We start from the raw sequence: 24333 nt of genomic DNA on the forward strand, positions 1-24333 counted from the left end.
GCTGGAATTACAGGCATGCGCCATCACACCCAGCTAATTTTGTATTTTTAGTAGAGATGGGGTTTCTCCATGTTGGTCAGGCTGGTCTCAAAATCCCAACCTCAGGTGATCCTCCCACCTCAGCCTCCCAAAGTGCTAGAATTACAGGCATGAGCCACCACGCCCAGCAGTAACTTTCCTGTAGTTAGACTCTCCTTTACAGAAAGAAAACATGAGGACCAGGTGCAGTGACTTACGCCTGTAATCCCAGCACTTTGGGATGCTGAAGCAAGAGGAGTGCTTGACCCCGGGATTTAGAGACCAGGGCAACACAGGGAAACCCTTGTCTTAAAAAAAAAAAAAAAAGAGAGAGATAAAAATTGGCCAGGCATGGTAGCTCACACCTGTAATCCCAGCACTTTAGGAGACCAAGGCGGGTAAATCACTTGAGGCCAGGAGTTTGAGACCAGCCTGGCCAAACATGGCAAAACCCTGTCTCTATTAAAAATACAAAAATTAATTCAGTGTGGTGGTACATACCTGTAGTCCCAGCTACTCAGGAGCCTGAGGCATGAGAATCGCTTGAACCCGGGAGGTGGAGCATGCAGTGAGCTGAGATCGCACCACTGTACTCCAGCCTGGGTGACAGAGTAAAACTCTGTCTCAGAAAAAAACAAAAACTGAAAAATGAAGAAAAAATATGAATAAGGAAGTCCTGGATATGAAAGAAAAAAAAAGAATAAGAAAGTCTATGGATATCAAAGATGCCCTCCAATTCCCACTGAATGACTTTTTCAGGATGGCCCCTCATTCAGTGACAAAGTCAAAGTTTGGACACAGCACTGGGTTAAAGGCTGTTCCCATAAAATTTATGTTTACCTGGAACCTGCGAATGTAACCTTTTTGGAAATAGGCTATTTGCAGATGTACTCAAATTAAAATGAGGTTATGCGGGACGAGTGAGGGCCCTCAATCCATTATGACAAGTGTCTGTGAAATAAGAAGAGGAAATTTTGTTAACACAGCTACAGAGAGAAGATGGCCGAGTGGAGACAGAGATTCGAGTTATGCTGCCATAAAGTAAGGACTGCTGTGGCTTGCAGGCAACACCAGAACCTAGAATCTGCACAGAAGGATTCTCCCTTGTGGGCTTCAGAGAGATCATGGCCCTCCAGATATCTTGATTTCAGACTTGTGGCCTCCAGGACTGTGAGCTAATCAGTTCCTGTCATTTTAAGCCACCCAGTTTGTGGCAATTTGTCACAGCAGCCTGAGGAGACTGACGCAGGCATCAATCAAACTCTTCTCATACCCTATCAGGAGGAGGCGGGCAACCCTTCCTTAATCTGGTCAGCATCCTCATCCAACAGAGAGAAGTTTGCTTCTTTTAATTTTTTTTTAAAATTACACAGAGTCTCTGTTGCCCAGACTGGTGTGCAGTGGTGCAATCATAGCTCCCTGCAGCCTTGAACTCCTATGCTAAAGGCCTGAAACTTCTCCTGCCTCATCCTCCTGAGTAATAGGGATTCAGGGGCCATGTCGCCACGCCTGGCTAATTCTATAATTTTTTGGTAGAGACAGGGTCTCACTATGTTACCCAGGCAGGTCTCAAACTCCTGCCTCAAGCAATTCTTCCACCTTGGCCTCCCAAAATGTTGGGATTACAGGCGTGAGCCACTGTGCCTGGCTAGAAGTCTGATTTTGTGTGTGTGTTTGTTTGTTTGTTTGTTTGAGACAGAGTCTCACTCTGTCACCCAGGCTGGAGTGCAGTGGTGCAATCTCAGCTCACTGCAACCTGCACCTCCCAGGTTCAAGTGATTATTGTGCCTCAGTCACCCCAGTAGCTGGGATTACAGGCACCCGCCACCACATCCAGCTAATTCTTGTATTTTTAATAGAGTCGGGGTTTTACCATGTTGGCCAGGCTAGTCTCGAACTCCTGACCTCAAGTGATTTGCACACCTTGGCCTCCCAAAGTGCTGGGATTACAGGCATGTACCTGGCCTTCAAAATTGGTTATAATCACATAGTGTTTAACATCACCCCAGCTTGCATAAATTAAGTGCTTAAAAAATGTCACTGTTCATTTATCTTAGACTTATTTGCCAGGGGAAAAATAAAGGATATCCTAGACACAGAATAGTGAATGAATATGCAAAAAAAAAAGTAACAAGTGCAGCTCACTTTAACAATACACTTTTTGAAATGTGCATAAATTGAATTGTTTAAAGTAAAATCAAGAGCTAGAGTTCAAAACAGAACTCTAGCAATCTTCTATAACATAATGAGTTTCTGTTTTGTTTTGTTTTGTTGAGATAGGGTCTCTCTCTGTTACCCAGGTTGGAGTGCAGTTGTGGGAACGTGGCTCACTGCATCCTCAACCTCCTAGCCTCAGGCAATCCTCCCTACTGAGGATAGGCGTGCACCACCATGCCTGGCTAATTTTTATTATTATTATTATTATTTTATTTTTTTTTTTTTTTTGGAGAAGGAGTCTCTCTCTGTCGCCCGGGCTGGAGTGCAGTGGCACAGTCTCGGCTCACTGCAACCTCTGCCTCCCGGGTTCAAGCAATTCTGCTGCCTCAGCCTCCTGAGTAGCTGGGACTACAGGCACATGCCGCCAAGCCCGGCTAATTTTTTGTATTTAGTAGAGACAGGGTTTCACCGTGTTGCTCAGGCTGTTCTCGACCTCCTGACCTCATGATCCACGCATCTCAGCCTCTTAAAGTGCTGGGATTACAGGCGTGAGCCACTGTACCTGGCCCATAATGAGTTCTTTTTTTTTTTTTTTTTTTGAGACGGAGTCTCGCTCTGTCGCCCAGGCTGGAGTACAGTGGCCGGATCTCAGCTCACTGCAAGCTCCGCCTCCCGGGTTTACACCATTCTCCTGCCTCAGCCTCCCGAGTAGCTGGAACTACAGGCGCCCGCCACCTCGCCCGGCTAGTTTTTTGTATTTTTTTAGTAGAGACGGGGTTTCACCGTGTTAGCCAGGATGGTCTCGATCTCCTGACCTCGTGATCCGCCCGTCTCGGCCTCCCAAAGTGCTGGGATTACAGGCTTGAGCCACCGCACCCGGCCAATGAATTCTTAACATTATGTAGCTATTCATGTTAAAAGGCTTCCTGGTCACCTCCTGCAATATCTGGGAAACATCAGTTTTGGAATCCATAGTCATATCTAATAAAGTCTCATTCTCTTGCCTTATCTTAGAAATAAAATAAAACAATAATCAATACAAAAATTGCTGTCTTTGGTCTCCATACTTTTTCATTTTTACAAGAAACTTCTTACTTAAACCTTACAATGTCAGTGTAAGAGCCACAATATCAGTGTAAGAGTCAATTTTCCTCCCCCGCTCCCTTCCTCCCTTCCTCCCTTCCTTCCTTTTTCTTTTTCTTTTTTTTTTTTTTTTTTTTTTTTGAGACAGAGTCTCGCTTAGTCGCCCAGGCTGGAGTGCAGTGGCGCGATCTCGGCTCACTGCAAGCTCCGCCTCCCGGGTCTACGCCATTCTCCTGCCTCAGCCTCCCGAGTAGCTGGGACTACAGGCGCCCGCCGCCTCGCCCGGCTAATTTTTTGCATTTTTAGTAGAGACGGGGTTTCACAGTGTTAGCCAGGATGGTCTCGATCTCCTGACCTTGTGATCCGCCCGCCTCGGCCTCCCAAAGTGCTGGGATTACAGGCGTGAGCCACCGCGCCCAGCCTTCCTTCCTTTTTCTTTTTTGAGACAGAGTCTCGCTCTGTAGCCCAGGCTGCAGTGCAGTGGCACGACCTCCGCTCACTGTAAGCTCCGCCTCCGGGGTTCACGCCATTCTCCTGTCTCGGCCTCCCTAGTAGCTGGGACTACAGGCGCCCGCCACCACGCCCGGCTAATTTATTTATTTATTTATTTATTTATTTATTTATTTATTTATTTTAGTAGAGACGGAGTTTTACCGTGTTAGCCAGGATGGTCTAGATCTCCTGACCTCTTGATCCGCCCACCTCGGCCTCCCAAAGTGCTGGGATTTCAGGCGTGAGCCACCACGCCCAGCCAAGAGTCAATTTTCATACTCCAACCTAACACTCTGCCTTATAGGTACTCAATAAATATTTTTTTGAATGAACAAACATTTTAATTAATTAGTTCTAAACCTAAGATTATTCTGGGGTGCGGAAGGAACTAACATGAAAAATTCAGAGATATTAGCAACCATATCGGTCTTTCTTTTTTTTTTAACTTGCATCACTGGCACATCTTTTTTTTTTTTTTTTTTTTTTTTTTTTAGTATGTGTGACTCTATTGCAATATTCACTTTGTTGTGGGATGGTCTAAAATTGACTTTGCAATATATTTGAGGTATGCCTGTATACAACAGCATTTCTGTTTTTTCTTTCCTTTTCTTTTCTTTTTGAGACAGAGTCTCACTCTGTTGCCCAGGCTGGTACAATGCTGTCATCTTGGCCCATTGCAACCTCCGCCTCTAGGGTTCAAGCAATTCTCCTGCGTCAGCCTTCTGAATAGCCGGGACTACAGGTGTGTACTACCACGTTCAGCTAATTTTTGGGTTTTGTTGTTGTTGCTGTTGTTGTTTTGAGATGGAGTCTCGCTCTGTTGCCCAGGCTGAAGTGCAGTGGCGTGATCTTGGCTCACTGCAACCTCCACCTCCCAGGTTCAAGCGATTCTCCTGCCTCAGCCTCCTGAGTAGCTGGGACTACAGGTGCGAGCCACCATGCCCAGCTAATTTTTGTATTTTTTTAGTAGAGACAGGGTTTCACCATGTTGACCAGGATGGTCTGGATCTCTTGACCTCGTGATCTGCCTGCCTCGGCCTCCCAAAGTGCTGGGATTACAGGCATGAGCCACCGCACCTGCCCATTTTTGTATTTTTAGTAGAGACAGGGTTTCACCATGTTGGCCAGGCTGGTCTTGAACTGCTTACCTCAAGTGATCCTCTCACCTCAGCCTCCCAAAGTGCTGGGATTACAGGTGTGAGCCACTGCGCCCAGCCTAACCACATCATTCTTAAACTACCTGACCTTTTGGAACTCACAGTTGAAGCTAGGAATTCTCTATTTTGCCACTCTGTCTACAATCCTCCATTATCTACATAATATTGCAGCTCTTCCCTTATATTGTGGAATGGCTGTGAAGTCACACAAGGCTCAATGTCAAGTGTCATCTGATACTCCATCGCACAACTAAACCCCATGTCACTTAGCAACATTTCCCTGCCCTGCTCTCTCCGCTCTTGTTGGGAAGCCTGCTCCGAGACTGTGGAACTTAGCAGGGGTGAAGGAATATCCAGTGACTGATGCTTTATGTCCAGGAATTTTCAAAGGCTGTAGATGACTTTTGGTTTTGGGTGGTAGTTTTTGTTTTCTTTCTTACATTTTTTCTTTATTAAAGGATTAGAATTTATAAATAATAGAGTGTACTGCACAATGGAAGATGCAGAACACAAACACATTTAACTAGAATAGTATTCTTTAGCACTGGTGGTGCCGCACCTTTATTGCTAAAGACCTGCTGTTGGGAAATGTGGACACTCCCCTTCTTATACTTCAGGTTACAGCCCTGTCCAGTTAAGCAATACACTACTTCACACTGGAGACCTGAATTTAAATGAGTTACAACTAACTTTTATGTAAGGCAGCAAGGCGCATGAAAAGGAAAACAAATGAGTACAAAGGATAAAAGAATCACTCCTTTCTTTTCTTTCTTTTTTTTTGGGGGGGGGGTAAGAGTCTCACTCTGTCACCAAGGCTGGAGTGCAATGGCGTGATCTTGGCTCACTGCAACCTCTGCCTCCCAGGTTCAAACAATTCTCCTGCCTCAGCCTCTTGAGTAGCTGGGATTACAGGCACCCGCCATTATGCACGGCTAATTTTTGTATTTTTGTAGAGATGGAGTTTCACCATATTGGCCCGGCTGGTCTTGAACTCCTGACCTCAGGTGATGTGCCTGCCTTGGCCTCCCAAAGTGCTGGGATTACAGGCGTGAGCCACTGCACTCAGCCCTTTCTTTCTTTTTTGAGTCAGAGTCTCGCTGTTTTACCGAGGCTGGAGTGCAGTGGCGTGATCCCAGCTCACTGTAACCTCTGCCTCCCAGGTTGAAGTGGGAATCACTCCTTTCTATATAACACCTTGGTGTAATTATAATTCTGAGGGGATAAAGCAAATATATAAACACTAGCCTATATGGACAAAGCTAAGCTAAAATTACTGCAAAACCTTGTTCACATAATTGCTTTCTTTAAAAAATTAAGCTATAAAATATCTCTTGGTTAATCAATTAAAGTAGTAATTATAATAATTAAATAGTTGTATGTAATTAAACTCATGGTAAAATACTTAATTTTTTTTTCTTTTTTTTTTTTTTTTGAGACTGAGTTTTGCTCTTGTTGCCCAGGCCGAAGTGCAATGGCATGATCTCAGCTCACTGCAACCTCCGCCTCCTGGGTTCAAGTGATTTTCCTGCCTCAGACTCTGGAGTAGCTGACATTACAAGAGCCTGCCACCACACCTGGCTAATTTTTGTATTTTTAGTAGAGATGGGGTTTCACAATGTTGGTCAGGCTGGTCTTGAACCCTTGATCTCAAGTGATCCACCCGCCTTGGCCTCCCAAAGTGCTGGGATTACAGGCGTGAGCCACTGTGCCCAGTCGATACTTGAATTTTTAACCACTCAAGGCAGAAATAATTTATTTCCTTTCATCCAAAATGATGATTTTTATTTTTCATCTACCTTTCTTTCATAAGTAATAATTGTAAACAGTATAATCAATACTTATAAAGAAATGCATGTTTTTATGATGTCAGAATTAAACATAATTTTTTCTTTTCTTTTTTTCTTTTTTCATACTTCACAGAAGTCATTTTTTTAAAAGCTACTTTAAAAGTATATGTGTTGTGGCTGGGCGTGGTGGCTCACATCTGTAATCCCAGCACTTTGGGAGGCTGAGGCGGGTGGATCACCTGAGGTCAGGAATTCGAGACCAGCCTGACCGACGTGGTGAAACCCCCATCTCTACTAAAAATACAAAAAATTAGCCAGATGTGGTGGTGGGCACCTGTAATCCCAGCTACTCGGGAGGCTGAGGCAGGAGAATCGCTTGAACCTGGGAGGCAGAGGTTGCAGTGAGCCGAGATCACGCCATTGCACTCCAGCCTGGGCGACAGAGCAAGACTGTGTCTCCAAAAAAAAAAAAAAAAAAAGTATACATGTTGTAATCTGACTAGATACCAAAGTACCCATAATTATCTGATATGTGCCCATTTAGAAAAGGTATCTACTTTTACACTGGTGACAATAGAATATCCTCTTTAAATGTTTGTATTTCTTTTTGTTTTGTTTTTGAGACAGAGTCTTGCTCTGTTGCCCAGGTTAGTGTGCAATGGCGCGATCTCAGCTCACTGCAACCTCCACCTCCCAGGTCCAAGCGATTCTCCTGCCTCAGCCTCCCAGGTAGCTGGGATTATAGGCGCCCCACCCCAACTCCCGCCCCTACACCCAGCTAATTTTTTGTATTTTTAGTAGAGAAGGGGTTTCACCATGTTGGCCAGGCTTGTTTCGAACTCCTGGCCTCAGGTGATCCGCCCGCCTCGGCCTCCCAAAGTGCTGGAATTACAGGCGTGAGCCACCGCGCCCAGCCAAATGTTTGTAATTCGTACATTTTCTGGAATAAAATTCATTAGTTGAGTTTATATTGAAATGTAGTAATTCCTAGTTTCATAAATTTTATGTATATAACATTTGAAGGATCCTGATTTTTTGCCTTCTTATTACGTAGTGCTAAATACACAGTATACATGAGATTTTGCCGAGTTGAAAACTGCAATTATGGATTTCAAATAAATAATGCTAAACTAGTTATATGTAAAACGAGAAGGTTAGGTTTATTTATAAATATCTACTTGTATAGATTCTCTTCAGAGTCTCTAATTGCATGACTTAAAATTCTCTCTCTCTCTCTGTTTTGTTTTTTTTTTGAGAGAGTTGTTCAGGCTGTTCTTGAACTCCTGGCCTCAAGGGATCCTCTGGCCTTGGCCTTCCCAAGTGCTAGGATTACAAGCATGAGCTACCATGCCTGGCCTATGTCAGCTTTTTAAGAACCTTGAGATCAAAGAAATAAAAGAAAAATTTCTGAAAATTTCCATATGTACTGAAAACTCTAACTATATACTATATATTAAATCTAGCAAAAAATTGATGGTTGGGAACCTGCAACCAGGATTGAATAGCCTTGTTTTATAGAAGTGTACCAAAACAATTAGAAAAACATAGTAGCTTTTAAACAAAATTTGCTTACAAATTATAGTTTAACACAATTATAAAGTAATAAATGGCATTAAGTTACATAGGTTATGTATCACATGGCTGACCATCTGATGCCTTCCAAAGGCTGCCAAAGCTGCTGCAAGCCAGGCTGAGGCTTGAAGAACCCCTGAATCCCTGTATCTAGAAGGATGCAGGTGTCTCTTGTCTAGGACATTTCAAGGAAATATCTTCTCCCTGTTTCCCTGCTCACAACCAATTTACATACATAACAGGGAATCCGTAGGATCTGGAGGCTCAGAGAAAGGTGCAAAAAGGTAGAGTGACAAAAATGGACTTTTAAAATCTGTTCAGTCAGGTATTCTTTGGTTAACAAGTAGAAGAAAGCTATCCTAACCCAATTTAAAAGGGAATGATCAGCCAGGCGCAGTGATGCATGCCTGTAATCCCAACACTTTGAGAGGCCAAGGAGGGTGGATCACTTGAGTCCAGGAGTTGGAGACCAGCCCTGGCAACATAGCGAGACCCCAACTCCAAAAATAATTAAAAATTTGTCAAGCATAGTGGCACATGCCTGTAGTCCCAGCTACTCTGGAGGCTGTGGTAGAAGGAATAATTGAACCTGGGAGGTTGAGGTTGCACTGAGCCATACTTACACTACTGCACTCCAGCCTGGGCGACAGAGCGAGACCTTGTCTCAAAGAATAAATAAAAATTGATTGATTAATTAATTAAAAGGGGATGATCAGAAATCCAGAGGGGAAGATCACAGATCCCAAGTAGAAGTCACAGATGTCAAAGTTGTCAGACCACTACTCTCCCCACCTTTGCATACACCAAAAAAATGGCTGCCACTGCTCACACTACCTGACTCTCCAGCTCTGGTGTCCTCCACTGAGCTAGTGACTCAAAGTTGAAGTCTCTGGGTTCAAATTAGCAAGCAAAATAATTGGATTGGTGCCCACATAAGCAGCACATACACTAAAATTGGACCAATACAGAGAAGATGAGTATAGTCACTACGCAAGGATGACACCCAAATGTGTGAGGCATCCCATGTTAAGTGGGGAAAAGTATCTGAATGGATTAGGTGTTCTTCTCTGATCCAATCAGCTGCAGCTAGGGAGACAAGGTCTAATGGTAAGTAGCATAGCTGCCCCTGCCAGGGACTCTGTGGCAAGGCAGATTTTCTGAGATGGGGAAGTGGGTAGGGATAAGACAATTAGTATCTCAAATTCCTAGACACCAAATAGGCTGAAATGGACTTTCTGAGTTGGACTTTTTCATCTCTATCTCTCGAGTTGGAGGTTCAGGCTCTGCAGGGAAGAAGCGTCAAATCATATCAGCTTATTCTCCTTATTCCAAAAAAGGCAGGATTTCGGTGTGTGGCACATATAGCTTGGTTATTAAAAATTGGAGTGGTCTGGCCGGGCACGGTGGCTCACACCTGTAATCCTAGCACTTTGGGAGGCCAAGGCAGGGTGATCACTTGAGGTCAGGAGTTCAAGACCAGCCTGGCCAATATGGTGAAACCCCATCTATACTAAAAATACAAAAGTTAGCTGGGTTTAGTGGTGGGCACCTGTAATCCCAGCTAGTTGGGAGGCTGAGGAAGGAGAATTGCTTGAACCCAGGAGGTAGAGGTTGCAGTGAGCCAAGATCACGCCACTGTACTTCAGCCTGGGCAACAAAGAGAGAGTCTGTCTCAAAAAAAATAAATAAATAACCAACTAAAACCTGTGTCCAGATAACAGAATAGCTTTTGTTCTTCAGCTCCACAGAAAAATATCACTATAGCCAGGCACAGTGGCTCACACCTGTAATCACAACACTTTGGGAGACCAAGGCAGGCAGATCACCTGAGGTCGGGAGTTGTAGACCAGCCTGACCAACATGGAGAAATCCTGTCTCTACTAAAAATACAAAATTAGCTGGGCGTGGTGGTGCATGCCTATAATCCCAGCTACTCAGGAGGTTGAGGCAGGAGAATCGCTTGAACCTGGGGAAGCGGAGGTGTGGCAAGCCGAGATTGTGCCATTGCACTCCAGCCTGGGCAACGAGTGAAAGAAACTCTGTCTCAAAAAAAGAAAAAAAGAAAAAAATAATATATATATATATATATCACTACAGATTGATTGATTGATTGAGTTAGAAACAGAGTCTGGCTCTGTCACCCAGGCTGGAATGCAGTAGACTGATGATAGCTTACTATCGCCTAGAACTTCTGAACTCAAGCTGTCCTTCCCCTCAGCCTCCCGAGTAGCTGGGACTACAGGCGCTTGCCACCACGCCCCCAACAACTTTTTTTTCTTTTTGGTAGAGATAGGGTTTTGCTAAGTTGTCCAGGCTGGTCTCAAACTCCTGGACTCAAGTGATCCTCCCATCTTGGCCTCCCAATGTGCTGGGATTACAACTGTTAGCCACCATGCCCAGACCACATAAAACTATCCGGAGAGGAGCGTGTCCCAGACCCGCGCCCACCAGGCGGTCCCGTCCCCTCCCATCCCATCCCACCCCACCGCCGCACCCGCCAGCCATGAGCTCCAGGCAGTTCAACAAGGACTCCTCGTACCGGCTGTCCGCCGAGGTCAAGAACTGGCTCCTGTGCTAGAAGGAGGCAGAGCTCTGCAGCTGGATCCAGGGACTCACCGGCCTCTCCATCGGCCCCGACTTCCAGAAGGGCCTGAAGGACGGGACTGTCTTACGCACACTCATCAACAAGCTACAGCAGAGCTCAGTTCCCAAGATCAACCGCTCCATGCAGAACTGGCACCAGCTAGAAAACCTCTCCAACTTCATCAAGCCCATGGTAGGGAAGGCATGAACACTGTGGACTTGTTCGAAGCCAGCGACCTGTTTGAGAGTGGGAACATGAGGCAGGTGCAGGTGTCTCTTCTCGCCCTGGTGGGGAAGGCCAAGACTAAGAGGCTGCAGAGCGGCGTGGACATCGGCCTTAAGTACTGGGAGAAGCAGAAGCAGAATTTCGACGATGCCACCATGAAGGCTGGCCAGTGCGCCATCGGGCTGCAGATGGGCACCAACAAATGCACCAGCCAGGGCCGGGCGCGGTGGCTCAAGCCTGTAATCCCAGCACTTGGGGAGGCCGAGACGGGCGGATCACAAGGTCAGGAGATCGAGACCATCCTGGCTAACACGGTGAAACCCCGTCTCTACTAAAAAATACAAAAAACTAGCCGGGCGAGGTGGTGGGCGCCTGTGGTCCCAGCTACTCCGGAGGCTGAGGCAGGAGAATGGCGTAAACCCGGGAGGCGGAGCTTGCAGTGAGCTGAGATCTGGCCACTGCACTCCAGCCTGGGCGACAGAGCCAGACTCAGTCTCAAAAAAAAAAAAAAAAAAAACACAAATGCACCAGCCAGTCGGGTATGACTCCGATGGCACCAGGAGGCATCTCTACAACCCCAAGAACCACCTCCTGCCCCCCATGGACCACTCAACCATCAGCCTCCAGATGGGTACAAACAAGTGTGCCAGCCAGGTGGGCATGACAGCCCCCGGCACCCAGTGGACACCAAGCTGGGAACCGACAAGTGTGACAACTCCTCCATGTCCCTGCAGATGGGCTACACGCAGAGTGCCAAGCAGAGCGGCCAGGTCTTTGGCCTGGGCCGGCAGATATAGGACCCCAAGTTCTGCCCTTAAGGCACAGTGGCCAACGGGGCTCCCTCGGGCGCCAGCGACTGCCCGGGCCTGATGGAGGTCCCTGAATATCCGCCTTACTTCCAGGAGGAGGCTGGCTACTGAGGCTCCCAGCACGCTCTCTCCCCACAACGTCTCCCCGTCTGAGTTTTTGGGTTTTTCTGTGTTTTCGTCTTTCTTTTTTCTTAAGCTGTTCAGTGTTGCCAATCAACCCAGGGTCTGTGAGTGGCGGTATGGGATCAGGGAGCAGGTCTTTTTCCCCCTTGCCTTGGTCCTTCGTAGGACTGAGCCACCGGGCTATGGGGGAAGGGGTCAAAGCCGGATCCCATATGTGTAGGGTGAGGGTCTCTGCCGGCAAGTCCAGGCTGTGGGCCAAGCTGTGCTGGGGAGAAGAGACTTAGGCTTGGAGGGAACCAGTCTCGGAAGGTTTCCGGTTGCCTTGTCTCTTCCCCATTTTGTCAGCCTATCAGTTTGTGGTTTCTCTACCCGCAGAAGTTTCAGGAAGTATTAACAAAAGAAAAATACTTTTTTTTTTTCCCCCAAGGAATGGGGCAGGGACAGTGGAGAGAGTGCTGGGAAATGAGTCCCCTGGGAAAGGGGGCCTGGCCACCATGCTAAATATCTCAGGCTGCCAAGTGGCTGCATTTCCCTAGCACCCTCAGACCAACAGACCTCAGACCCTCAGACCTGCCCCAGGGCCGGTGGAAAGGGGGGCCCGTACAATGAAGTGGAATTCTGCGTTGTTGGGGCTAAGCCTGACCCCCTCTCCATGCTAACCACCCCCCTCCACTATGGCCTCAGTCAGTTTTGTTGATGTTGTTGTTGTTCTTGCCCAGGCTGGAGTGCAGTGGCAAGATCTTGGCTCACTGCACCTTCACCTCCCTGGTTCAAGGGATTCTCCTGCTTCAGCCTCCCAAGTAGCTGGGACTGTAGGTGCTCCACCACGCCTGGCTAATTTTTATATTTTTATTAGAGATGGAGTTTCACCATGTTGGCCAGGCTGGTCTCAAACTCCGGGCCTCAGGTGATCCACCCACCTCAGCCTCCTCAAGTGCTGGAATTATAGGTGTGAGCCACCATGCCCGGCCCCTCAGTAGGTTTTAAGGAGCCTCCAGCCCTCCTTCTCCCCTTCTGGGCCTGACCAGCTATACTGCTCCATCTCCCCTGGCCATACGCCCTACCAAGTACTACACAGGGACCCCCACCCAGGAGCCCTGCCCCATGAGATAATGTGAAATATGACTGTGGACCAAACGCAGTAAAACCTCTGTAAGAAGAAAAAAAATGTGTGTGTGTGTGTGTGTGTGTGTGTGTGTGTGTGTGTGTGTGTATCTCCTGAGAGAGAATATATTTATACTCATAGTTTATTATTCCAATTATTCACGTTTTTATCTTTCTCAAATAAGAAGAGTGCAGAATAAGCCAGAAACAGAAGTTAAATAATTTAATATTTTCATTCTATTGCCCTAATTATAATACCATTCTATATTATTAAAAACACACACACACATCAGGCAAGGTGGCTGACGCCTGTAATCCTAGCAATGTGGGAGGCCAAGGTGGAAGGATCACCTGAGATCAGGAGTTCACGATCAACCTGCCCAACATGGTGAAACCCCGTCTCTACTAAAAATACAAAAATGAGCCAGACGTGGTGGCATGTGTCCGTAAGTCCCAGCTACTTGAGAGGCTGAGGTAGGAGAATCCCTTGAACATGGGAGGTAGAGGTTGCAGTGAGCCAAGATCATGCCACTGCACTCTAGCCTGGGTGACAGAGCGAGACTCCATCTCAGAAAAAAGCAAAAACAAAACAACAACAAAACACACACACACATACACACACACACACAGAACAATCACATTTTACTTCTGATTTTTAAATTTGTGGTGATCCCTTCCTTTTATTAATTGGCTGGTTGGGCGCAGTGGCTCAGGCCTGTAATCTCAGCACTTTGAGAGGTCAAGGCGGGTGGATCACTTGAGGTCAGGAGTTCAGGCAAAATGGTGAAACCCAGTCTCTACACAAAACACAAAAATTAGCCAGGTGTAGTGACGTGTGCCTGTGGTCCCAGCTGCTCAGGAAGCTGAGGTGGGAGGATCGCTTGAACCCAGGAGGCAGAGGTTGCACTGAGCCGAGATCGTGCCACTGCACTCCAGCCTGGGCAACAGAGTGAGACTCCGTCTCAAAAAATAAAATAATGAAATAAAATAAAATAAAATAGGCCGGGCACAGTGGCTCACTTCTGTAAACCCAGCACTTTGGGAGGCCAAAGTGGATGGATCACCTGAGGTAAGGAGTTTGAGACCAGCCTGGTCAACATGGTGAAACCCCGTCTTTACTAAAAACACAAAAATTAGCCAGGCGTGGTGGTACATGCCTGTGATCCCAGCTACTCGGGAGGCTGAGGCAGGAGAATCACTGGAACCTGGGAGGCGGAGGTTGCAGTAAGCCAAGGTCACGCCACTGCATTCCAGCCTCTTGCTCTTGCAACAGAGCGAGACTCCATTGCAAAAATATATTAATAAATAAATAAAATAAAACAAATTGAAAAATAGAATAATAATATTTTCCAAATGTTAAAGGTGTTGCTCCATTGTCTTTAAGCTTCCAATGTTGCTGTTGCGAAGTTCAATGCATTTTGATTCTTTGTCCTTTGATTGTGACCTATTAAACATTTAAAATCTTTTTCTTTTTTTTTTTGAGATGGAGTCTTGCTTTGTTGCCCAGGCTGGAGTGCAGTGGCGTGATCGCAGCTCACTGCAACCTCCACCTCCCAGTTTCAAGTGATTCTCGCAGGAGTAGCTGGGACTACAGGCAAGTGCCACCACGCTTCTCTAATTTTTTTATTATTTTATAGAGATAGAGTCTCATTATGTTGCCCAGTCTCCAATTTTTAAAAAATCTCAGCAATCCATAATAAAAAAAAAGAAAAAAAAAAAATCTCAGCAATCCTAGCTTTAATTTCCTAGCATTCTTTTTTAGTTCTTTGAATTCTCCTCATTCACAGTATTCTGGTTTTGTGTGATTGTTCTGTTTTTTTGTTTTTTGTTTTTTTTAATGGATAGAGTGCTTTCTCTTATTTGTATGGGATATAATAATGGTCTTATCCTTGGAAGTTTCCTTCTACTTCCTGCATTATTTCTGTTTCCTCTGGTTTCCTTTTTTGCCTATTTAACTTTTTTTTTTTTTTTTTGGAGACAGAGTCTTGCTTTGTTGCCCAGATTGGAGTGCAGTGTTGAGATCTCAGTTCACTGCAACCTCTACATCCCAGATTCAAGCAATTCTTATGACTCAGCCTCCCGAGTAGCTGGGATTACTGGCTCGCATCACCACGCCTGGCTAATTTTTGTATTTTTAGTAGAGGCGGCAAGTTTCACCATGTTGGCCAGCCCGGTCTTGAACACCTGGCCTCAAGTGATCTGCCTGCCTCGGCCTCCCAAACTGCTGGGATTACAGGTGTGAACCACTGCATTCAGCCTATTTACTTTAGTTTCTCTTTCTCTCTTTAATGTTGAAAGCTCTCCTCAAATATCTGACACTTGACATTAGTATTTAAGCTTGAAGCATTACAAACGGATGGTAAACTCTTGACTTGTGGACTTGTGGTCCTCACGATAGGAAAACCAAGTTCGGTTTTTTAAGTTGGAATGAGTCTTGACTGTAGATACACACGTCTTTTACTTAGGGCTACTTCACTTCTACAAAGTAGAAGCTTCCTAACTCTGGGAAACATAAACCTGATTCTGCTTTTTTTTTTTTTAGACAGAGTCTCACTCTGTTGCCCAGGCTGGAGTGAAGTGGCGCAATCTCAGCTCATTGAAACCTCCACCTCCTGGGCTCAATCAATTCTCTTGTCTCAGCCTCCTGAGTATCTGAGATCACAGATCTTGTTGCCCAGGCTGGAGCGCAATGGTGTGATCTCGATTGACTGCAGCCTCTGCCTCCTGGGTTCAAGCGATTCTCCTGCCTCAGCCTCTGGAGTAGGTGGGATTACAGGTGTGCGACACCATGCCCAGCTAACTTTGTATTTTTATTAGAGACGGGCCAGCCTGGTCTTGAACTCCTGATCTCAGGTGATCTGCCCACCTTGGCCTCCCAAAGTGCTGGGATAACAGCGTGAGCCCCCACACCCAGCCTGAGTTACCACTAATTTTAAGAAGATAAACATTATAAATGATGAAAAATTAACAGAGTAAATAAAGTTTTTGTAAATATACAAAAGGAACCTGTACACTTCTCAAAAGGCCTTTAAAAAATATCTCTGCAGGAAGAACTGATTCTCCTGCAGAGAATCATTAAAGTGAAACAGTTAATGTTGATGAAGCTACAAAATTAATGGCTCAGCTGTAATACAGTGGTGAAGCATCTAATTCCCCCAAAAGACCAATAAATTATAAATGTTTTATATAAAAAAAACTTACTATGAGCAATAAACTCAGTAACTGAATTTGTATAAATATTTGTCCTTAGAAAACATGGGCTTTTAAATTTCAATCTGACAGATGTTTTGAGATAGTGATTTGTGGGACTCTAATCATGGGGTCAGACCCCAATAATACTGATTAATGGGACCCCTTAACTTTCTAACTTTGTCTACCAGTGGCCTAGAAAGACTAGGGAAGTTTTGGGAGTTTTGGGGACTTCATTTTGTAAACTCTAACTAGCATCACCCCTAGACCCAGCAGGAGGGGCCCCTGCCCTTAACCCTGCATATCACAAATAAATGCCAAAATGTGTTTATTAAATGACACACAGATACCTTTGTTACTTGGAATCCAGCATACAGGCTGGCATTGTATGACTTGCAAACTTAAACATCCACTCCTGGAAATAACACCTATTAGACCCCAAGGAAACACTTCACATCACTTGTTCTATGTCTACAAAACAAAAGGGAACCGAATACAAATGCCATGGTTTCTGCTGCTGTTGAAGTAGGAGAAAGACCTTGCTTCGGAATGTGGGGAGGATTCTGAACAGCAGAAACAGTTAGATAAGAGAAAAGACAAAATAATTAGCTTGTCAAGTAAATTCTTCCTCTCAGTGTGAAAGCAATAGCTTTTGGCTTAACAGAGTATCTTTTCCTAGTGTCAAGCATTTTCTTGCTTTTCTTAGGACACCAGAGATGCTCACAAATTAGGATGAAATTTCAGATGGGTAGCTGAGAAACATTCTGCAAAACTGAGCACTTTTATATTATTCTTAAATGTTTGTATAGATGTAACAAAGTGTGATACTGATTCTTTACATTTGCAGCAAAAGTGACACGGAATGTTAGAATTGCAGATAGTTTTTTTTTGTTTGTTTTCTTGAGTCTCACTCTGTCACCCAGTCTGGAGCATAGTGGCGTGATCTTGGCTCATTGCAACCTCCACCTCCCAGGTTCGAGCAATTCTCTTGCCTCAGCCTCCCCGGTAGCTGGGATTACAGGCATGTGCCACCATGCCTGGCTAATTTTTGGATTTTTTTAGTAGACACGGGGTTTCACCATGTTGGCCAGGCTGGTCTTGAACCCCTGACCTCAGGTTATCTATCCACCTCAGCCTCCCAAAGTGCTGGGATTACAGGCATGAGCCACTGTGCCCAGCTGGAATTGCAGATAGTTTATTAAAATGTTTAATAAACTTTCATTTTCTTTTTTTCTTTCGTTCTTTGTTTTTTTTTGTTTGTATGTGTGTGTGTGTGTGTATGTGTGTTTGAGATGAAGTCTCACTCTGTTGCCCAAGCTGGAGTGCAATGGTGCAATCTTGGCTCACTGCAACCTCTACCTCCTGGGTTCAAACAATTCTCCTGCCTCAGCCTCCTGAGTAGCTGGGATTACAGGTGCCTGCCACCACGCCCAGCTGATTTTTGAATTTTCAGTAGAGATGAGGTTTCACCATGTTGGCCAGGCTGGTCTTGAACTCCTGACTTCAGGTGATCTGCTTGCCTCGCCCCCCAAAGTGCTGGGATTACAGGCGTGACCCATTGTGCCTGGCCTTCATTAAATTTTCAAAAAATTAAATTAAAAAACTTTAGCCTTATCTACATAATTTTAATTTTATGTTTTGTTATTAATTTTAGTTCATTTATTGATTGTTTTAAAGTTTTAATAGATAATCAAGGTTAGAGGAAATATAGTTTTTGGAAATATCTCAAAATAATTTCCTGATTATTTTACAATTTCGGTAAAATAATGTAAATGTAATATAAAATGGAAATGTAAAGGTTTTTTATCATTCACTTTAATGCATATTTTATACACTGTAGGGATCAAAGGAGCGCTTTCCCCTTGACCCTCTGAGGGTTCACTGAAAATCGTCATGAGGCAGTTTAATGGAAGAACAGGCATACAAATTTATTTAACAAGTACATAACGAGCACAAGAGGAAAATCACAGAGTCATTCCCCACCCACATTGTGATTCAGAAGCTTATAGACCACGCTAGCAAAACAGGTTGTGGAAGTAGGGAAAAGAATTCTGTTACTAGGGAGAATGAATGGATTAGGGAACAGAGATTAAATTGTACATGATCCTGTGAAAAGCTATGTTCAGGAAAGCTACATTCCTGGTCTTCCAGGGAGGAGAAAAAAATTAATTTTTTTTGATGGTCTAGATCTTAGGAAGATAAAGAAACTCCTATTTTACAGAGGGTGGGGGTAGGGAGAGGTGTAAGTCAGAGAGACCTTGAGGCTTCCTCAGTTCACCAAGCCATATATGGTGGTATCGGTTTCTGAGCTCCAACAATACTTTCTTTTTTATTTTTTCTTTGAGACAGAGTTTCGCTCTTGTTAACCAGGCTGGAGTGCAATGGTGCAATCTTGGCTCACTGCAACCTCCGCCTCCCCGGTTCAAGCGATTCTCCTGCCTCAGCCTCCCAAGTAGCTGGGATTACAGGCGCCCAACACCACACCCAGCTAATTTTTTGTATTTTTAGTAGAGGCTGGGTTTCACCATGTTGACCAGGTCAAACTCCTGACCTCAGGTGATCCACCTACCTCGGCCTCCCAAAGTGTTGGTATTACAGGTGTGAACCACCGCGCCCAGCCTCCAACAACACTTTCTAAACAATTACTTTTTCTTTCTTTCTTTCTTTCTTTTTTTTTTTTTTTTTTAGAGACAGTCTCACTCTCTTGTCCAGGCTGGAGTACAGTGGCTCAAACATAACTCACTGTAACCTCAAATTCCTGGGTTCCGAGCAATCCTCCTGCTTCAGCTTCCCAATTAGTTGAGACTACAGGCATGAGCCACTGTGCTAGCCCAATTACTTTTTTAATCATTTAAATGACAGAATAAGTATGGTTGAGATTATAACATAAAAAGTAAATACATAAAAAGAAAATACAGGCCAGGTGCAGTGGCTCACGCCTGTAATCCCGGCACTTTGGGAGGCTGAGACGGGGGATCACTTGAGGTCAGGAGTTAGAGACCAGTCTGGTCAACATGGCGAAATCCCATCTCTACTAAAAATACAAAAATTAGCCAGGCATGTTGGCAGGTGCCTGCAGTCCCAGCTACTCCAGAAGCTGAAGCTTCAGAATCGCTTGAACCTGGGAGGCAGAGGTTGCAGTGAGCCAGATCATGCCTTTGCACTCCAGCCTGGGCAACAAGAGGGAAACTCTGTCTCAAAAAAACAAAACAAAACAAAACAAAAGAAAATTAATGTAATTCAATGTAATCTGAGGCATTACCGTGTTGTTTCTTTCTCCATTACTTTAGCTTCTATTTCTTCTGTATTTTGCAGTAACAATACTGTATCTTTACATGTTGTTTTACAGTTTCTTTTTTTTCTTCTTCTTCTTTTTTTGAGACACAGTTTCACTCTTGTTGCCCAGGCTGGAATGCAATGGCACGATGCTCACCGAGATGCTCACCGCAACCTCCGCCTGCTGGGTTCAAGTGATTCTCCTGCCTCAGCCTCCCGAGTAGCTGGGATTACAGGCATGTTCCACCACGCCCGGCTTATTTTGTATTTTTAGTAGAGACAGGGTTTCTCCATGTTGGTCAGGCTGGTCTCGAACTCCCGACCTCAGGTGATCCGCCCATCTTGGCCTCCCAAAGTGCTGGGATTACAAGTATGAGCCACCGCACTCGGCCTACAGTTTCTAAAACACTTTTCTCACTTACAGTCTCTGAAGTCCCACAACAGCCTTGGGCAGTAAAACTTGCATTGACATTAGAGAAAATCATGTTTTCTTTTTCTTTCTTCTTTTTTAAATAGAGATGGGGGTCTTACCATGTTACCCAGACTGGTCTTGAACTCCTGGGCTTAAAGCAATCCTCCCGCTTCAGCCTCTCAAAGGGATGGGATTACAGGCATTAGCCACTGTGCCTGGCCAAGAAAACCATGTTTTCAACACCATCAATGTGACAGATTTGTGAAACCAGAGGAACGCTGGTAAACATTTAACAACTGGTGTTTAACAATCACCCAGCTGAGGGTATGGAGAACCCTGATTATAGTTTGCCAATTTCACTGATGTAAATAGTCACAACATGGCTAATTTCAAACCACCACTGTGATGTCAACTGACTCCCCAAATTTCTGAGAGTGTAACGATTAGCTCTCACAAACAGTAGGAAGCCAGTTCCAGCACACTACTTGGTCACTTTACATTGAATCTAAGGCCAGGTATGGTGGCTCATGCTTGTAATGCCAGCATTCTGGGAGGTTGAGGTGGGCAGATCATCAGTCCAGGAGTTCAAGACCAGCCTGGGGAACATGGTGAAACCTGGTCTCTACTAAAAATACGAAAATTAGCCAGGCGTGGTGGCGCTTGCCTGTAGTCCCTGTTACGTGGGAGGCTGAGGTGGGAGGATCACTTGAGCCCAGGGAAGTTGAGGCTGCAGTGAGTCAAGATGGAGCCACTGCACCCCAGCCTGGCTGACAGAGTGAGACCCTGTCTCAAAATAAAAACAACAAAACAAGTTTCCATATCTTGTTTTTATAAGGAAAGTAGTTTTTGTCCCTTTCTTTTTTTCCTCTTCTTCCAAGCTAGACTGTGGACAGATTAAGTCAGCTTCAATAATGAGAATAAAGATTTTACTCTATGGTCAAAATGGGTTAGAAGGAACCTGGTTCCCTGAATGATCTCATGGAACAGAGCTGCCCACTGATCCTAGACTACCTGCCTACCTCTGTACTGTTATGTGAGAGAGAAATAAACCTTAATCTTTGAGTTATTGTATTTGGGGATCTCTTTGCTATAGTAGCTTAGTGACTTCTCAGAAGAGGCAACATTTAAGCTAAGATGTAAATGACAAGAATGAACAAGCCATACCAAAAGGGAGAGAAAGAGCATTTCAGATAAATGAAAATGACCTAAAGGGAGACAGGTCAGTATGGATGGAGTACAGAGAGTGAATGGTAGAGATGAGGTTGGAGGATAATTAATTCAGGATCAAATCACATAAGGATTTGAAGGCCAGGGTAAGAAATTTTTATTTTAAGTGTAATGGGAAACCACTGGAGAATTTTAATAAGTGTCATAATTGGGCTTATGTTTTAAAAACATCATTCCATCTTGGGCTATGGAGACATTTAAAAAAATGAAAACAAAAAACAATCACTCTAGCTGCTCTGTGTTAAATCAAGTGAGGTGGCAAAGTGAAGACAAACACTACTATAGTTAGAAAGCTACAGTCATAGTTCAGGGGAGCTAATTTTGTGCTCTGAACTAGGATGGTGGTATAAATGAAGGTAGAGAGATCAAATTCTTGAAATGTTTTAGAAATATCAACAAGGCTAATTATGAGTTGGATGTAGGACAATGCAGGAAAGAGTGGAATCATTGATGATTCTGAGTTTAAGCAACTGCTATTTAAAGAGGTGATCTGTTGTGTAAAGAGTGGACCATAAAGAGGTAAGAAGAGATAAGAGTGGAGACAAAGAGGTCAGCGGGAAGCTTGAGTTGAGGACAGCTGAGTTTTTGTTAATTTGTTTTTGCTTTTGTGGGGAGGAGGCAGATTTTGCTGTGAACAGCTCTTTTCTAGTAATGTTAGCTTCTATGTGCTTGTTAGGCATTCAAGTAGTCAGGCAAGTGTCTCAAAGGTCTGAAATTCAAGGAAGATGTCTGGGCTGGAGATATGAATTTGAAAATCATTAATATTATGAGCGGGTCATAAAGCCATAGACTGGATGATGTAGGTCATCTAGGGAGAAAATGTATGTAGAAAAGAGGGCAGAGGCATAGCCAAGAGCACTGAAGCATTGGGAAGAAAATTCCAAGGAAAACCAAAAAAGAGAGATGTCAGGAAAGACTGGAGACTTGCTTCTAGAAGGCAGGCATAGTTAATTGTGTCACAAGCTATTGAAAGATTGAGTAAATGGGGATTGAGACCATTTACTGGTCTCAATGGCTTTGGCAACCACTGGCTTTGGCAAGAAGTGGGCTTTGAGAAGTGCCATTTCAGTCAAGTGCTAGGAATAAACACCCATCTGGAGAATTTGAAGGAGAGATGAGGAGGTAGGGACCACAAGTATAGACATGTCTTTACATCTTTTAGGGATTTTTGCTGTTAAGAGAAGCAGAGAAATTGGGTGATAGCTGAAGGTAGAAGTGGGGTCAAGTAAGGATTTTTTAAAATTTGAGTAAGATCTTACTAGGAATGATTACCAAAGAGAATGAAGGGAAGGAGTACAATCAGAGGTATCTTAAGAAGGCCTAGTGAATGGGAGTCCTTTAAGTAAGTGTTTTGTGTGCAAAGTGCTATAGCCAATGAGGCATTTTTATTTTTATTTATTTATTTATATTTATTTATTTATTTATTTTGGGATGGAGTTTCGCTCTTGTTGCCCAGGCTAGAGTGTAATGGTGCGATCTCAGCTCACTGCAACCATCACCTCCCAGGTTCAAGCGATTCTCCTGCCTCACCCTCCCTAGTAGCTGGGATTACAGGCATGTGCCACCATGCCTGGCTAATTTTGTAATTTTAGTGGAAACAAGGTTTCTCCATGTTGGTCAGGCTGGTCTCAAACTCCCAACCTCAGGTGATCCACCTGCCTCCCAAAGTGCTGGGATTACAGGCATGAGCCACTGCGTCCAGCCAAGGCATGTTTAAAAAACTGGAAGTGTGGGGGAAAAATGGTCACTATTGATAGAAATGGGGCTGAGAAAGGAAATCATTTTAGAAACAATGATAAATGTATTTTTGACATATTGAGTTCAGGAAAATATTTAAGCAAAGATTAACCAACTTAGTACAAGGGATTTTTATTTTTATTATTTCTATGATCCGAAGAGAAACCAGAGTATACAAGGAATTTTGAGCTTCAAGATAACATGAAAAATGATATATTTGACAAAGGACGAATCCAGTTGGTAGACTCTATTTAAATTATCCTGTATCAAATTAACAAGGATTTACTTTGCCAAGATTCTTGGCACTTTTATATTAACTTAAATTGCACTGGGAAAAAAGTATAATAGTAGTTGAGAAGCAACTAATTATAAGCAATTATAAGCCAAATTATGTTTATACCACAATTAGTGTTTGAGGTGGTTTAGTAGGTAGATTCTTCAATAAGCAACCATCAAATAATTGAATAGCTTGTAAAACACAGAAATACTTCTTTTATCTTTATTCCAAGTAGAGTAACCACATTCTTTTATCATTATAAAATAAGCAACATTTATTATCTTTTGTCCCAATCCGCAGTTTGAGTTGGATGCTTATAAAACACGGCAAGAGGGCTGGGCGCGGTGGCCTCCCAGCACTTTGGGAGGCCGAGGTGGCCAGATCACCTGAAGTCAGGAGTTCGGGACCAGCCTGGCAAACATGGTGAAACCTCCTGTCTACTAAAATACAAAAATTGGTTGGCGTGGTGGCATGCACCTGTAATCCCAGCTGAGGCAGGAGAATCGCTTGAACCCAGGAGGTAGAGGTTGCAGTGAGCCGAGATCACGCCACTGAACTCCAGCCTGGGCCACAGAGTGAGACTCCGTCTCAAACAAACAAACAAACAAAACATGGCAAGAGTAGTGTATGTACCTAGCTCACAACATAGCTTCTTTCAACAGGTTTCACGGAGACATGTGAATCCATGTTCTTGTAAGACAAGTGCTATTCTGCAGGGTATCTAGAGTGCAAACCCAAACCATGTCTTTTTCAGTGGATTTTTCATGCTGACATCATCTTACTTCACTTTGGGGAAAGTTTTTTTCTAAGGAAGATAGCGAAAAGTCTTTTTGTCTTGCGACAATAGCAATTTTTATGTCAGCTTGGGTTTTTTCCTCCCATATTTCCAAGTAAAAGTCATAACTTTGTTACCACAATTTTGCCATCTGAGGTTAAACTGTTTGACCGTGGCTTGACGACTATTTTACACTTAATATTTATAAAATATTAGACTGATAGTTCGTTAAATTACCACCAGTGATAGCTCTGGAATCCCTGTTATATTAATTTCCAGGTAAATCCTTCTTAAGCACATGAGAAGATAGCACTGTAAATTTTGGGGAG

General features: G+C 44.1%; 1 non-coding gene and 1 pseudogene across 1 annotated transcript; both read left to right on the forward strand.

Moving 5' to 3' along the window:
* The first annotated feature begins 9190 nt into the window (after positions 1 to 9190).
* On the forward strand, positions 9191 to 9297 carry LOC123573169 (U6 spliceosomal RNA). The gene has a single exon (XR_006697912.1). It is a non-coding gene; the product is annotated as a U6 spliceosomal RNA (small nuclear RNA).
* Positions 9298 to 10769: 1472 nt separating this feature from the next.
* LOC102118070 (calponin-2-like) lies at positions 10770 to 11995 on the forward strand (annotated as a pseudogene).
* Positions 11996 to 24333: the final 12338 nt, after the last annotated feature.

Source organism: Macaca fascicularis, chromosome 4 (assembly GCF_037993035.2).
Source record: "Macaca fascicularis isolate 582-1 chromosome 4, T2T-MFA8v1.1".
Lineage (NCBI taxonomy): Eukaryota > Metazoa > Chordata > Mammalia > Primates > Cercopithecidae > Macaca > Macaca fascicularis.